This window comes from Pelodiscus sinensis, chromosome 31, assembly GCF_049634645.1.
Source record: "Pelodiscus sinensis isolate JC-2024 chromosome 31, ASM4963464v1, whole genome shotgun sequence".
NCBI classification, from domain to species: domain Eukaryota; kingdom Metazoa; phylum Chordata; order Testudines; family Trionychidae; genus Pelodiscus; species Pelodiscus sinensis.
This window is the reverse complement of record NC_134741.1, coordinates 10,215,695-10,232,538: the sequence shown is the minus strand read 5'-3', so window position 1 is coordinate 10,232,538 and position 16,844 is coordinate 10,215,695. Positions and strand designations below refer to the sequence as shown.

The window sequence follows — 16,844 nt, the reverse complement described above, 5'->3', positions numbered from 1 at the left end:
AATGGTTTTGTCTAACTTGAACCCTAAACCTAGCATGTGTTTATTTCACAACAATTCTGATGCTGTCACTCAGATCCACACATCCTGCTTTTCTTTCAGGAAAAACCATGGGTCACTCCCTACCTAACTCCAGGCACCACAAGCAAGGTGAGAGGCCTTTTAAATCCCTACTTTGAGAATCAGTAGAGGGCTTCCGGTTGGCTTCAGGTGCTTGGTGGAATTGCTGGATCCGAACCTTTAAACTCAGGTCAGTTCAAAACCAGTGTGCCTGCTTTAAAAAGTTCTGTCAGGAATTTAGAAATAAGAATGTTCTGGTGGGAGAGTCTGGTATATAAGTCCGGTTGTTAAATCATGCGTTTGTTGAGTGTGTGAATGTATCTGACTGAGTGCATGATTCCTGAGAAATGAGCATTGGGTCTTGTCACTTCCCTGGGATAGACTCCTGGGGCATCCGTCAGCCACCCTGGCTGCCCGCTGAGAAGGAGCAACCAGCTCTAGCAGTTAAAGTCTCGGATGGTATGAGGTCTCAGTGGTGACTAACCCCATTTACCCCTCCCTGGGTATATCTACACTACCCTCCTAGTTTGAACTAGGAGGGTAATGTAGGCATACCGCACTTGCAAATGAAGCCCGGGATTTGAATTTCCCGGGCTTCATTTGCAGAAGCGGGGAGCCGCCATTTTTAAAACCCCGCTGGTTCGAACCCCGTGCAGCGTGGCTACACGGGGCACGAACTAGGTAGTTCATACTAGGCTTCCTAGTTCAACCTACCATTACTTCTCATTTCAAATCCCGGGCTTCATTTGCAAGTGCGGTATGCCTACATTACCCCGCTAGTTCGAACTAGCGGGGTAGTGTAGACATACCCCCTGTCTCTAGCTACTTCCTGTTACTGGGGGGGGGGGGGGGGGTCAGGATCACCTTGGTGACAGAAATCGCGGGATGATGCCTGGACAGTGCAGACTTCCCCACCTGTGTTTCCCTGTGTAAATGAGGTAATAGGTACTGGACAGTCAAAAGAGATTCCTGTTCCCCCTTAAGGGGACTCCAGCATACTATGGCTGTGTCTACACTGGGCCACTTATTCTGGAAAATCAGCCGCTTTTCCGGAATAAGCTGCGAGCTGTCTACACTGGCCCTTGAATTTCTGGAAAAGCAACGATGCTCTACTGTACAAAATCAGCCGCTATTCCGGAAAAACTATTCTGCTCCCGCTCGGGCATAAGTCCTTATTCCGGAACACTGTTCCAGAAAAGGGCCAGTGTAGACAGCCCAGTAGTCTTTTCCGGAAAAAAGCCCCGATCGCGAAAATGGTGATTGGGGCACTTTTCCGGAAAAGCGCGTCTACATTGTCCACAGACGCTTTTCCGGGAAAAGGGCTTTTCCGGAAAAACAGCCTGCCAATGTAGATGCTCCTTTTCCGGAAAAACTGAAAACGGAATAGTTTTCCATTTTAAGCAGTTCCGGAAATTCATGCCAGTGTAGACACAGCCCTCATGTATGTGCATTGCTCACCTAAAACTTGCAAGTTTCTGGATAAGTGGGATGTGTACACACAAAATGATTCATCTAGACAGTTTCTGGTGAAAGGTACTTTTAATATTGGTAAAATAGTGCACTTGAAGGGTACCTTGGAATCCAGAGGATCTAAGATACCCCAGGTTCAATGGGATGCTTTTTTCAATTGGTATGAGGTGGTGTCTAAAAGGAAAACTGAATTTCAAATTAGGAGTCTAAAAGACTTGCAAAAAACAAAAAAAAAATCTTAAATTACATTTAAAACAAATCAAGAAAAATTGGCTATTCCTTGAAATCCAATCTGCAGTGGTATAAGAAAACATCCAAGCACTTAAATAACGTCCAAGTGCTTGGTCTTCCTCTTGCTTATAATGTTCTGCTTTCTGTTAAAAGCATTTTTGGAAAAAAGCATCTAGATTGGCACGGATGCTTTTCCACAAAAGCACTTTTTACGGAAAAGCGTCCGTGCCAATCTGGACATGCCTTTGCGCAAAAAAGCCCTGATCGCCATTTTAGCCATCGGGGCTTTTTTGTGCAAAACAGTACTGTGCTGTCTATACTGGCCGTTTTGCGCAAATGATTTTCGCAAGAGGGCTTTTGCCCGAACGGGAGCAGCATAGTATTTCTGCAAGTACACCGACAATCTTACATGAGATAGTCAGTGTTCTTGCGGAAATTCAAGCGGCCAGTGTAGACAGCTGGCAAGTTTTTCCGGAAAAGTGGCTGATTTTCCGGAAAAATTGGCCAGTCTAGACAAAGCCCCTAGTGTAGATGTAGCCTCTGTGAGTTACCCACAGTGAGGCTGTTAGTGTCGGCATCTAACTAATTGTATCATTAGGCCATGTCTTCACTCAGGTGGAGATCGCTGCTGCAATCCATCTTCCAGAACTTGATTTAGCAAGTCTAGCTAAGCCTCGCTAAGCCAAAGCCCTAGGGCACCTCCTGCTCTTTGCTACTATCCTACTCCCACTGTGAGGGTACCACCAAGCTCAACTGAAGATAAAGCCAACTCCAGATACAAGTTGAAGAATGGTGGGAAGAAAAAACCCATTGACCTGGCAACAAGGCACCACAGGGAGTTGAACCCAGGAGCTCTATTTACAAGGAAAGTGCTTTAGCCAACTAACCCATGGTGCCTGCCTTGAAAAGGGCTTTAAAACTGTTCAACTTTATCGTGCCAGACACCCCCTTCCCATTCCAAAGTGCAGCCGTTCCCCATTTCCCTCCAGCTCTTGCCATGACTCAAGGCTTGCTCAGCCCAAGATATTTGATTGGCAGCTGGTATGCAAAACCTTTTTTCAATTGTAGCACCAGGCCCCAAAGGGACAGACCCAAGGCAGCCGCCTGGTCCTTAGGCCGGGCCTGCAGCCAGGGGGAGGGAGAAGAATCTCTCCTTTCAGCTGGAGTTAAATCAGCAACCTAAGGACACTTGCTGAGCACCCGCTACAGGCCTCTGCTCTGCCAGCTGAGCTATGGAAGGGTGCCTGGGGCAGGCTGATTTGCCCAGGTGGGGCTTTTTGACGAGTGCCAGGGCAAGATCCCCCCGAAGGGGACAGCATCCCAGGGGAGGGGCAGGAGAACCCAGCAGCACAGGGTGTCACGGGTACTTCACGCACAGAAAGACCCTTGAGTGAAACCAGGCAGAAACGCTGCATCTCACTCCCTGCAGCTCCCCTTGCTGCCCTGGCATGCGCTGCCCCTTCTCCCACCGGCCTGGGCCTGGCATCCCTCCCCCGCCCAGCACCACAGAAAGCCCCTTGGCGTGAGCCTGGGCAAGATACAGGCCTCAGGCCTGTCTCCTCTGAGGGGCTTGTGCCTCGGCCTCCTCTGCCCTTGGTGCCGGCTCTCAGGGCTGCCCCCTGAGCGCTGCTGGCCAAAGGAGGCAGCAAGGCAGGAGAGGGGAGGAGCAAGTCCCACTGAGGCTGACAGCTCAGGCTTAAGCCTCCAGACCCAGCACAAAACCTTCAGTCGGGCCCGTGTGGTTCCCTCCTGCCCTCACACACGCTCACAGGGGGAAACGTGTCCCATGTTCCATCCCCGAGCCTGGCCTGGGTAACGGGATCAGCCCTCCAGCAGCCCACAGGGCCCCACTGACACGCCCCTTCTTGCACAACAAAAACCCTCGTGCACAATTCTGCTATGATGATTGTTTTCAGGAATAGCGGCATTGCACAAGAGGGGTTTTCTTGCACAAGAAGGGGCAGTGTAGACAGCAAGAGCATCTTCTGCAAAAATGGCGGCTTATTAGGTATGCAAATGAGGCTCCATGATATTCCACACTTAGGCTCATTTGCATATTTCTCGCGCAAGAAGCTGGGAGCGTAGACATAGCCTAGGTGAATGTGGTGGGTGTATTTTCCCCACCAGGCCTTTGTCCCTTGGAATCCCTTGGGACGTTGGGTTTTGTCTTGTTTGGTTTCCCTTTTCCCTGCTTCCCTCCTCACTATGGGGGAGGGGGAGGCTCTTTCACCCTTTCAGTGGGAAGCCCTGGCACAGAGATGGGACGGGCAGATACTAGGAGATCGAGCCCCTGGGGTATTTGGGGAGAGAACTTGCACACGTCTGCCCTTTCACCCATAGCCAAGATGGCTGAGTGGTTAAAATGTTTGACTTATGCTCAAATGGATGTTTGTCTGTGTGGGTTCCCACCCTGCTCTTGGTAGCTTCTTCTTTTGGAGAGACATCGATCTGGATGGTGCTTTGTTCTGCTGTGAGGCAGGGGGCTGGACTTCATCTCTGAAGGTCACTTTGGCTATGTCAGCAGTGGCAGCATCTTGTGCCAGAACACATCCACCCTGCCATGTGCTAGATATGCTTTTGCTCAAGAGCATCCATGGCAGTGTGGACACTCCCTTATGCAAGAAGCCCTTTCTTACCATGCTTTACTGTAAAACTTCTTGCACAAGAGCGAGTGGGCAGTGTGGCCCTTCTTGCACAATAGCCCACCAGTGTAGACACAGCCCACCAGTGTAGACACAGCCTTCCAGTTCTAGTCCCAGTTCTGATTGGCTGAGCAGGGGCCAGTCACAGGGAGGAGACTCAGGACTTTGTTATTCTCCTTAAGTCCCAGCAAATGAGCCAGAACCAATCGACTGCTCGGGGAATTGTTCTGTTTCTTGCCAGTGGTTGTCTCTGAGCAGCTCCTGAGTCTCTCTGTGTCCTGATGTTTCTAAAGTACTGGCTGTAGCTCCTTTGAGACACTTAATTTGGATCAGTCAGGGTCTGTTCTGAGGGTGAGCTTCAGCATCAGGGCTTCTGGGTCCTGTTCTTCAATCCCCACCCCACTCAGCCGCCCACCCCCAGCCTCTTCCAGCACAGCCTGCTCCCTCCCCACAGGGCTTCTACAGGGGCCTCTGTCCCAGAGGGAATGGGGAGCCCCTGCCCCAGGCACCCACCCACCCACCCTACTGCTGCTCCCACCAGAGCAGAGGATTCACCAAGCACAAGTAAGTACCTCTGTTCTCCCTGACGTTGGCTGTTGGTTCCCCTCCTATTTAGCTGCCTGGCCCCAGGTAAGGACATATGAGACCTTTCTTCCCACCCAGCCCCTGCCCTGCTCCCCCCCCCCCACCCTTTCTCCAGTGCTTGCTTTGACACCCTCCCTTGTTCTTTCTCCTTCATCCATGTTCCTTCTGGACATGCACATGCACAGCACTCCTTTGTGCTTCTCAAGCCAGGACCTGCACGGAGGAGCCAGTCCTTGGAGCTCAGCTTGCACAGCATCTACTAGTTTCCCACCACATGTCACCTGAGTGTTAGGAAAATGGTGGGCCTATAAGGAGCCCAAGGCAAGAAAGGTATGGAGGAACTGAACTTCTCCCGACACCCCCCCTAATTTCCCCTAATAGTTGCTTCTGATAAGATAAAAGTGTGGTCTAGCTTGTACATTCCTGCCTGGCGGGAAGCCATAAATTAATATCGTCAGAATTGTTGAGTCAAAGGCTCAGGTCATGTCACTGCCCAAAACAGCACAAGAAAAGAGAAGTCAGGCAGATGCATCCTGTTTTTATGGTGAGACAAGATATGAAAAATGATTACGCTAGTGGTTCTGCGCAGACTGGCTTGCTTATTTCAGGATATAAAAATACGCTGTATGCTTAACCCAGTGTGCCTCTCCTTCTGGCATGAGTCGAGGGGAGCACCCGCTCAGCTGACCGACAAATAAAGGGCTTGGTGTTTATCCTTTTGTCTTCTGTGCCTCCTTGGGGTAAGTGAGTAGCTCCAGGGGGAAACGAGCCCGTTTGGCTAACATGAGAAGAGGAGACTTGTTCTCCTTCCTTCTTACCTTACGTCTCTGTTTCCTTCAAAGGTCTCCGTTGCCTCGGGACCCGTCTCCTCAGGGCGCTGCCCCTCTGCCACTGGGCTGGGAGTGGGAGACTCCACAGTCTCTGCACTTGGGTGAGAAGTCTCATGGGGACTCGTCTGTTGATGGCGTTAGTCAGCCCGATGGCCAGCTGGATCCATTCTGTAGTGCTGCCCGAGAGGGAGCTTTACAAGTGCCCAGTGTCCATTGGTATTTTCTGGGGCTCTGTATAGGGGTTGGGCTTGGCCATCTTTTCCACAGGAAATGCCTCTTCTTTGGAACAGCAGCTCCCAGGAGTTCACGGAACTTCTTCTCAGCTTGGGAAAGGGACGACTAAAGGGTGATGGGACAGAGTTTTATGTAATGATGACAAGGGCGCAGAAAGCAAATAAGAATTTTTTTTCTCGTTCTCAAGATCCTGGGTGAGAGAATGAAACTGGTAAGTAACCAAATTAAAAGTAAACCAAAAGGAAGCATTTTTGCACCCAGTGGAACTTCTTGCCAGGAGATGTTGTGAAGGTGAAATCTACAAGAAGGTCCAAAACAGAACTGGATAATTGAATACAGGAAAGGTCAATCAATGCCATTTAACCAGAATGGACAGGATAGGTGTCCCTAGCTGGTGTATTCTAGAAGCAAGGAATGGGCGACAGGAGGGATCACTTAACAATTGTCTGTCCTGAGGATTCCCACTGGGCAATGAAATTGGCTGCTGTCATGATGATCATAATGGTCCCTTCTGACCTTAAAGGCTATGAGTCTATGAGTCTATGAGACAGGATCCTTGGGCAACTGGCATGGCCCAGTCTGGCTATTCTGATGTTCTGTTTGGTTTCTGTTCTTGTCAATGGAAAATTGACCCGCGTCCTGAAGGGGACAGAAAGTGGCCTTTGAAAGGCTAGTGTAGGTAAGGAAAGAGGCTTATTCATATGTCCTTGCTGGTCTAGTGGCTAGGATTCAGCACTTCCATTATTGAGATCTGGTTTCAATTCCCAGTCAGAGAAACCAGTCTTGGTTTCACATGATAATGGCCCATGCATTCATCTTACCTCATTGCTACAGCAGCTGTGGCCCAAGAAGTTAACTGAGGGCCCCTCTCCATCACTGCCAAGACAGCACCTGCCATTTTCACAAGCTCTTCAGAAGGGTCAAAGCTGGGTGACTCAAACTGCTCCTCCCCTCTCCCATGTGGGTAGCCCTGCAGGAAGCTCTGTGGCACACACAGCACTAGCCCAGTGCACAGTCAGGTCTGCACAAGATCTGTTTGTTCCCTTTGGTTGTTGAAGGAGACAACACAGAACTGGCTCCAGCCCCCACTAAGTAACCTGGGGAAATGACCCACTGGGCCCCTTGGAGAGGCAACAATTCCCCACTGGCCAGGGCAGAGCCTTCTTCTCACACAGTCATGGAACCTTCTCCCCCTGGTCCTGCCTCCCCCCTTCACTCAGCTCTCACTGCTCGGTGCTGCCAGGGAGGGGCCTCACTGCGAGAGCCTGGGCAGGTTCCTGCCACAGAGACACGTCCCAGAGCAGGACGGATGCTCAGACCGACACTGAGTGTTGCTTAGCGCTGGGGTGAGACAGGGAAGGACAAAAGGTTCTAACGGCACCTGTAGCCTTTCAGAACAGCCCCCGGCCCCACCCCCATGTACCAGCCCCTCGCTGGTCTCCACTGTGCACTATCTGGACTCAGGCCTCCCTGGTGCCAGCCTAAGGGCTCTGGAGAAGACATGGCAGCTCCATGGGCAGAGTCCTTAGCCCCTTGCTGGGCTCATTAAGCAGCTGTGGGGCTGGGCTGTTGCACAGCTTAAAGCAGGGATGGGCAAGAACTGGGAACCGCTCCCAGGGCTGCATGTTTCCAAGCTATTAACGAAGGAGGTGGGGGTCTGGGATTCAGGTTAGGTGCAGATAGGAGCTTGGGGCAGAGGACTGGGGTACAGGATCTGGGAGGGGTGTGGGTTCAGAAGGGTGGGGGGGCAGAGGGTTTGGTTTACGTGGGGTCCCAGTGGGTTGAGGGAAGGGAGGGGCTGGGGTGCCAGAGGCAGGCTCTGGCTGGGAGACTTACCTGGCTCACTCCCGGCCAGCAGCCCAGCACCTTGCTCAGGCAGCTACTTCCCTGCCCCCCCACAGGCTGCAGGGGCCATGTGGGTTGGTGAATAGGAGCCTGAGTGGAGGGGGGATGGTGCTTCACATGGCCAGAAACCAGCCAATGGGATTGTGCCAGGAGCAGGGACACTAACAGCTTCACTCAGCTCTCAGGGTTCATCTACACAGTGCGCTTGTTTTGCAACAGCTTGTTTCAAAGTAGCACATCCACACGGCAGGGAAGCCTCGACTTAGAGCCCCAGGAGGCACTGGGCAGTGATTACTTTGACTGGCCCTGGGGAGGAGCTATTTCGAAATAGCTGCAGTGGAGCATCCACACTCCGGCTATTGCAAAATAGCTATTTTGGAAGAGGCGTTATCCCTCGGGCAATGGGGTTTACAGATTTGGAGCTAAGCCATGGCTGGCTTTTGAGGTGAGTGAGTAGGAAGAGGGAGGGGCCACTGCAGGCACTTGGCCCTCAGCTTGCAAAAAAAAAAAAAAAAAAACCTTGTCCAAGAAGCCCCTATGGGGCGAGGAATAACTCTTCTGGAATAGGCCCTGTTTTCCGACGCTGTACTGTAAATTTTCTTGCACAAGAACATGCGTGCAGTGTAGACGCTCTGTAAGCTTTTGTGCAAGAAGCCTGCAGTATAGCCATAGCCCTGGAGAGGGATTGCAGCAGAAATCTCCCCCTGAGTGAAGACATGGCCTAATGGTGCAATTAGTTATACTCTGACACCAACAGCCCCACTGCTGGTAACCCATAGAGACCCTTGTTGCCTTAGGAAGGGGTGTAGCCAAAACACAGGTCCCGCTGTGAGCAGGGTTTGAACCTGCACAAGGAAACCCTATTGGATTTTTAGTCCAACATCTTAACCACTCAGCTATCACAGCTGCAGGTGATAGTAAGCCAGAGAAACTGGTAAATAATTCCAGTGTGCAGGCCTAACATCACCTGCCACAGAATTCACACAGCAAACCATTTCAACAACTGTGCAGAGGAGTCCTGGCTGTTCTGGTCTTAGGCTCCCTTGGAGGTGAGTTCTGCTTCAAGGTCTTTCCTCCTCCTTCTTGGTCTTCCTTTCCCTTTTCCTTCCCTTTCCCTTAACCTAGAGAGTCTCTGGGTTAAGCTAAAAGGGGTAAAAAACGAGGGTGATATCATGCTAGGAGTCTACTACAGGCCACCTAGCCAGGTGGAAGAGGTGGATGAGGCCTTTTTTAAACAATTAACAAAACTATCCAAAGCCCAAGATTTGGTGGTGATGGGGGACTTCAACTATCCAGACATATGTTGGGAAACTAACACAGCGAGGCACAGGCTATCCAATAAGTTTCTGGACTGCATTGGAGACAACTTTCTGTTTCAGAAGGTTGAAAAAGCTACCAGAGGAGAAGCTGTTCTGGATTTGGTTTTAACAAATAGGGAGGAACTAGTTGAGAACTTGAAAGTGGAAGACAGTATAGGGGACAGTGATCACGAAATAATAGAGTTCATGATCTTAAGGAAAGGTAGAAGGGAGACCACCACAATTGAGGTTATGGATTTCAGGAAGGCAGATTTTGATAAGCTCAGAGAACTTGTAGGTAAGGTCCCATGGGAAGCAAGACTGAAGGGAAAAACAACTGAGGAGAGTTGGAAGTATTTCAAAGGGACGTTGTTAAGGGCCCAAAAGCAAACAATTCCGCTGTGTAGGAAAGATAGAAAATATGGCAAAAGACCAGCTTGGCTTAACAAGGAGATCTTGCATGATCTCAAAATAAAAAAGGAGTCATATAAAAAATGGAAACTAGGACAACTAACAAAGGAGGAATATAGGCAAGCAACACGGGAATGCAGGGGCAAGATTAGAAAGGCAAAGGCACAAAATGAGATCAAACTAGCTACAGGCATAAAGGGAAACAAGAAGACCTTTTATAAATACATTAAAAGCAAGAGGAAGACCAAGGACAGGGTAGGCCCACTGCTTAGCGAGGAGGGAGAAGCAGTAACAGGGAACTTGGAAATGGCGGAGATGCTCAATGACTTCTTTGTTTCGGTCTTCACCGAGAAGTCTGGAGGTGTGCCTAACGTAGTGAATACAAGCAGAGAGAGGGTAAGTTTAGAAGATAGGATACACAAAGAACAAGTTAAAAATCACTTAGGAAAGTTAGATGTCAGCAAGTCACCAGGTCCTGATGAAATGCATCCCAGGATACTCAAGGAGCTGATAGAGGAGGTATCTGAGCCTTTAGCTATGATCTTTGAAAAATCATGGCAGACAGGGGAGATTCCAGAAGACTGGAAAAGGGCAAATATTGTGCCCATCTATAAAAAGGGGAATAAGAACAACCCAGGAAATTATAGACCGGTCAGTTTAACGTCTGTCCCAGGGAAGATAATGGAGCAGGTAATTAAGGAAATCGTATGCAAACACTTGGAAAGTAATAAAGTGATAGGGAATAGCCAGCATGGGTTTGTGAAGAACAAGTCATGCCAAACTAATCTGATAGCTTTCTTTGAAAAGATAACGAGCCTTGTGGATAAGGGAGAAGCGGTGGATGTCATATACCTAGACTTTAGTAAGGCATTTGATACGGTCTCGCATGATATTCTTATTGATAAACTAGGCAAATATAACTTAGATAGGGCCACGATAAGGTGGGTGCATAATTGGCTGGATAACCGTAGTCAGAGAGTTGTTGTTAACGGTTCTAAATCCTGCTGGAAAGGGATAACAAGTGGAGTTCCTCAAGGGTCTGTTTTGGGACCCGTACTATTCAATATCTTCATCAATGATGTAGATATTGGGATAGAGAGTACTCTTATTAAGTTTGCAGATGATACCAAACTGGGTGGGGTTGCAACTTCTTTGGAGGATAGGGACATAATTCAAAATGACCTTAGCAAGTTAGAGAAATGGTCAGAGGTAAACAGGATGAGGTTTAATAAGGAGAAATGCAGAGTGCTCCACTTAGGAAGGAACAATCAGTTCCATACATACAAGATGGGAAGCGACTGTCTAGGAAGGAGCATGGCGGAAAGGGATCTAGGGGTCATAGTGGACCACAAGTTGAATATGAGTCAACAGTGTGATGCTGTTGCAAAAAAAGCAAATATGATTCTAGGTTGTATCAACAGGTGTGTTGTAAGCAAAACTCGTGAAGTCATTCTGCCGCTCTATTCTGCACTAGTTAGGCCTCAGCTGGAGTACTGTGTCCAGTTCTGGGCGCCACATTTCAAGAAAGATGTGGAGAAATTGGAAAGGGTACAGAGAAGAGCGACAAGAATGATTAAAGGTTTAGAGAACATGACCTATGAAGCCAGGCTTCATGAACTGGGCTTGTTTAGTTTGGAAAAAAGAAGATTAAGGGGGGACATGATAGCGGTTTTCAAATATCTAAAAGGGTGTCACAAGGAGGAAGGCGAAAATTTGTTCCTCTTGGTTTCTGAGGACAGGACAAGGAGTAATGGGCTTAAAGTGCAGCAGGGGAGGTTTAGATTGGACATTAGGAAAAAATTCCTAACTGTCAGGGTGGTCAAATATTGGAATAAATTGCCAAGGGAGGTGGTGGAATCTCCCTCTCTGGAGATATTTAAGAACAGGTTAGATAGACATCTGTCAGGGATGGTGTAGACGGAGCTTGGTCCTGCCTTGAGGGCGGGGGGCTGGACTCGATGACCTCTCGAGGTCCCTTCCAGTCCTATTATTCTATGATTCTATGATTCTATGATTCCTTTTCTCTTCTCCCCCTTTTCTTCTTCTTGCTGGTCTCCTTCTTGGACCCCAGTTTATATGGAGAAACTCAATACTGCTTAGTTCTACCTTAACCAATTATTTTAGTATAATTTCACTAACCAATCAGAACATACTGTATCAGAATTACCTAGCCAATCAAACCCCACCGCCTTAGTTGATTTACACCTAGCAAAATCAATTATACAGCAGACAAAAAACAGGACTGTATAGCACTTTAAAGACTAACAAGATGGTTTATTAGATGATGAGCTTTCGTGGGCCAGACCCACTTCCTCAGATCAACTAGTGGAAGAAAATAGTCTCAACCATATATACCAAAGGATACAATTAAAAACAATGAACACATATGAAAAGGACAAATAAAATTTCAGAACAGAAGGGGGATGGAGGTGGGGGGAAGGGAGGGAGGTAAACGTCTGTGAGCTAATGATATTAGAGGTGATAATTGGTGAAGCTATCTTTGTAATGAGTAAGATAATTAGCGTCTTTATTCAAATTTGCATGTAAAGTGTCAAATTTAAGCATGAATGACAGTTCAGAGGATTCTCTTTCAAGAGCAGTCTTAAAAGGTCTTTGAAGCAGGATGCACGTAATCAAGTCGTCAAGACAATGTCCTTTCTGGTTGAAATGGCAAGAAACTGTTTTTTCTTTGTGATCCTGTCTGATATCTGTTTTGTGGGCATTGATCCTTTGGCGAAGTGTCTGAGATGTTTGTCCAATGTACATAGCAGGCGGACACTTTCAGCACATGATAGCATAAATTATATTTCTGGATGCGCAGGAATATGTGTTCTTGATCTTATAACTCACTTGGTTAGGTCCAATAATGGTATCAGCAGAGTGAATTTGTGGACAAAGCTGGCAACAAGGTTTGTTGCAAGGGAAGGTACCAGGGTTGGTATTAGTGTGGTATGTCCTGTGGTTGTTGGTAAGAATCATCTTGAGGTTAGGTGGTTGTCTATAGGAGACTATGGGTCTGTCTCCCAGAGCCTCTTGGAGTTTAGTATCCTGTTCCAGTATAGGCTGTAGTTTATTGATAATCTGTTGGACAGGTTTAAGTTGGGGGCTGTAGGTGATGACAAGTGGTGTTCTATTGTTGGTTTTCTTGGGTCTGTCTTGAAGTAGATGGTTTCTAGGTATTCGTCTGGCTCTTTCAATTTGCTTTTTTATTTCTCTGGGTGGGTAGTTGAGGTTTATAAATGCTTGGTAGAGATCCTGAAGTTTCTGTACTCTGTCAGTGGGATTAGAGCAGATGCGGTTGTATTGAAGGGCTTGGCTATAGATGATGGATCGTATGGTGTGTTCTGAATGGGAGCTGGAAGCATGTAGGTAACTGTATGAGTCAGTGGGTTTTCTGTAGAGAATGGTGTCTAATTTTCCACTGTTGATTTGTACTGTGGTGTCCAGAAAATGGATCTCTCGTGTAGAATGGTCCAGGCTGAGATTGATGGTGGGGTGTAGGTTGTTGAAATCTCTGTTGAATGTCTCCAGTGTTTCTTGGCCATGCGTCCAGGTCATAAAGATGTCATCGATGTAGCATAAGTAGAGACGGGCTAAAAGGGGACGGGAGTTGAGGAAACGTTGTTCTAGGTCAGCCATAAAGATATTAGCATACTGTGGGGCCATGCGTGTACCCATGGCTGTGCAACTGATCTGGAGGTATAAGTTGTTCTCAAACTGGAAATAATTGTGGGTGAGAACAAAGTTACATAGGTCTGCTATCAGGTTGGCAGTGATGTCCTCTGGGATAGTGTTTCTAATTGCTTGTAATCCGTCTTCTTGTGGGATGTTGGTGTATAGAGCTTCTACATCCATGGTGGTAAGGATGGTGTTATTGGGGAGGTTATCGATGTTTTGTAGTTTCCTTAGGAAGTCAGTAGTGTCTCGGAGATAGCTGGGGGTGCTGGTTGCCTAGGGTTTGAGAAGAGAGTCTACATAGCTGGATAGACCAGTAGTGAGAGTGCCAATACCAGAGATGATGGGACATCCAGGGTGACCAGGTTTATGGATCTTGGGAAGCAGATAGAATAATCCTGGTCGGGGGTCAGAAGGTGTTTCTGTGTGGATTTGTTCCCGAGTAGCTGTGGGGAGGCTTTTAAGGAGACAGTGTAGTTTCTTTTGGTATTCTGAGGTGGGATCAGAAGAGAGAGGTTTGTAAAATGTGGTGTTGGAGAGTTGTCTGGTTGCCTCCTGGTTATAGTCGGCCTTATTCATAATGACCACAGCACCCCCTTTGTCAGCTGGTTTGATTATAATGTCCAGGTTGTTTTTGAGACTCTGTATGGCATGGTGTTCAGCAAGGCTGAGATTGTGTGTCGCTTGTTGTCGTTTGCGAATAATGTCAGTTTTGAGTTGTTGCGGAAGCTTTGTATATAGAAATACAGATTGTAATTCCGACCATCAGGGGGAGTCCATATAGAATTATTTTTCCTTTGGTGTTGATGGGGGGATCTGGTAGGTCAGATTGATGTTCATTGGTGGTTTGGAAATATTCTCGGCGGCGGAGGCGGTGAAAAAAAGCCTCAAGGTCGCCACAAAATTGTATCTAGTTTGTGAGGGATGTGGGACAGAAAGAGAGACCCCAGGACAAGACAGAACTCAGGAAGATTGAAGCAGTTGCCAAACTAGCTCAGTTGGGAGAATGTTAGACTGAAGATCTAAAGGTCCCTGGTTCAATCCCAGGCTTTAGCAGAAGCTTTAGTCAATTATGGTGTTCCTCCATCTCTGGCAAGCACACGTCTACAGGTAAAGCTCAAAAGCTGTACCAAGAGGCCAGGAATGATGTCATAATGATTATAGATAGAAATGTAGCTGTGTTAGTCTAGTGTAGCTGAAACACAGTCCTGTGTTTTGTTTCATAAAGATGATGATATTTCAGGGTTAGAAACAGGAGAGGGGATTTCATGCCACCTCAGAGATTGTTGCTACAGTAGAACAGGGCTCTTGGCTTCAGCTGCTCCCAGCCTTGCTTCTGTTTTTAATTCCAAGTTCCCAGGAAGGAACATTAACAGAGCCTGCCTCGGACTAAATCTGAGGCTTCCCCATAGTGAGGACACACTATTTCTATTTTCTTAGACTGGAAGTTATTAAGTTGATTTAAGCAATTTCAAAATAGTTTCCAAGTATACACATGCCCTTATAGTCCTGGTCTTCTCAACATCCTCTGGCAAGGAGTTCCACAGGTTGACTGTGCTTTGTGTGAAGAAATACTTCCTTTTGTTTGTTTTCGACCTGCTAATATCATGGTGCATCCTTAGTTCTTCTATTATGGGAACAAGAAAAATACCTTTGCTTATTTACAGTCTCAACAACAGCCATGATTTATAGACCTCTATTTTATTTCCACTTTGTCTCCATCTTTCTAAGATGAAAAGTCCCAATCTCTCCTCATGTGGCAGCTGATCCAAACTTTTCATCATTTTTGTTGTGCTTTTCTGAAGTTTCCAATGCCAAGGTATGGGTTTTTTTTTCAGGGGCGGGGGTGGGGAGGTAGGGGATAAGGCAACCACATTTCCAGCCAGTGATCAAGTTGTGGGCACAGCGTGGATTTATAGAGATGTAATTTGATAGTCACTGTCTTATTGTCAAGGCCTTTTAAAATAATTTCTAACATCCCATTTGTGGCTATACGTGGAGTGGATGTTTTCAGAGATCTCTCCAGCTGTGACTTGTTGTAGGCAGATTTGTTTCCATTTAGTATGTGTGTTACTAATTGTTTATACTAATTATAGGGATTAATTGCCAGACTCAGAGCTCACAGCAATTTTCCATGAAAAGGTGTTTTCCCCTCCCCATCATGGTGTTGGAAAAAGAGTTAGTAACAGAATAGTTATCCAAGTTTAAGCACTTTTGTGGCTTTCTGTAGTGTAGTGGTTATGCTGTTTGCCTAACATACAAAGGGTTGCTGGTTCACAACCAGGCAAAAACAGAGAGTCTGCTTTCATTGCAGCTCCCCTGGGCACCCAGGAATGTGTATCTCCTGCTGTCCAGTCTGTGCCTAGGAAGTAAGGTATGGGGCCAGCTCTTCCTGCTGCCTCCTTGCACAACTGGCCCAAGGCAGGAATGGGACTCAGTGGTTGAGGAAAGCCCTGTACCCCTTGTTCTTGCCAAATCCTGTGGGGATGCAGAGTCCTGTGCCTGTCTCAGGGCATCCCAGGGATGCTCCTTGCAGCCCAGGAGAAGAAGAGGGCTCTGGGTGGAAGGAAAACAAGCAAAGCTGGTCCCAGCAGGCATGAGCTGGGGCTCCAGCTGAGGAAGTGGTGCTGGGTGTAGGTGTAGGTCACATGGTATAAGAAGCAAGCAGGCCTTGGGCCCAGGAGTCTTGCAAGCTGTCTGTGTCTAGACTGGCATGAATTTCCGGGAAATGCTTAAAACAGAATAGTTATCGTTATAAGTATTTCCAGAAAAAGAGCGTCTACATTGGCAGGCTGCTTTTCCGGAAAAACCCTTTTTCCGGAAAAGCATCTGTGGCCAATGTAGATGCGCTTTTCCAGAAAAGACTACTGGGCTGTCTACACTGGCCCTTTTCCAGAACAGTGTTCCGGAATAAGGACTTATGCCCGAGCGGGAGCAAAATAGTTTTTCCAGAATAGTGGCTGATTTTGTACTGTAGAGCATCGTTGCTTTTCCGGAAATTCAAGGGCCAGTGTAGACAGCTCGCAGCTTATTCCGGAAAAGCGGCTGATTTTCCGGAATAAGTGGCCCAGTGTAGACACAGCCGCTGAGTTCAAATCCCAGTAGAACCTGCCACAGTTTGGCTGCAAAACGCTCCCACTGCTTTGCCTTCTTTCCACTTAGGTTCATGAGAGACCATTTCTTACCTCACGCTGGGTGTCTGATGCTCAGTGGGTGGCTGGGATGTGCTGGGACTGGGACCCTGGGCTTGCAGGATGCTGAGGTTTCATGTTTCTTGCTGCTGCCCCTGATGGCCTCTTGGTTGGTCCCAGTAGGTGCCAGGCTCTGCCTCTTGCCCCCGTGGTGCTCAAGGAAATGCGCATCAGGCCAGGCTGACTGGCTAAGGGACAGCAGGAGCCCTGTCTAGGGCAGGGAGGGAGGGGAATTGTGTATGAGGGCGTTGCCCAGACAGGCAGCCCCGGGCTGGGAGGACAGAGCTGCCCCACATTGGTGAACTGAAGCACAAAAAGGAAGCTTACAAAAAGTGGAAACTTGGACAAATGACCAAGGAGGGGTTTAAATGTATA

The 16,844-nt window shown here is 47.9% G+C and overlaps 2 non-coding genes across 2 annotated transcripts; one reads left to right on the top strand and one right to left on the bottom strand.

The window, feature by feature from the left end:
• Positions 1-8,718: 8,718 nt before the first annotated feature.
• TRNAF-AAA (transfer RNA phenylalanine (anticodon AAA)) lies at positions 8,719-8,800 on the bottom strand. The gene has a single exon. It is a non-coding gene; the product is annotated as a tRNA-Phe (tRNA).
• Positions 8,801-14,261: 5,461 nt separating this feature from the next.
• TRNAF-GAA (transfer RNA phenylalanine (anticodon GAA)) lies at positions 14,262-14,334 on the top strand. Its single transcript has one exon. It is a non-coding gene; the product is annotated as a tRNA-Phe (tRNA).
• Positions 14,335-16,844: the final 2,510 nt, after the last annotated feature.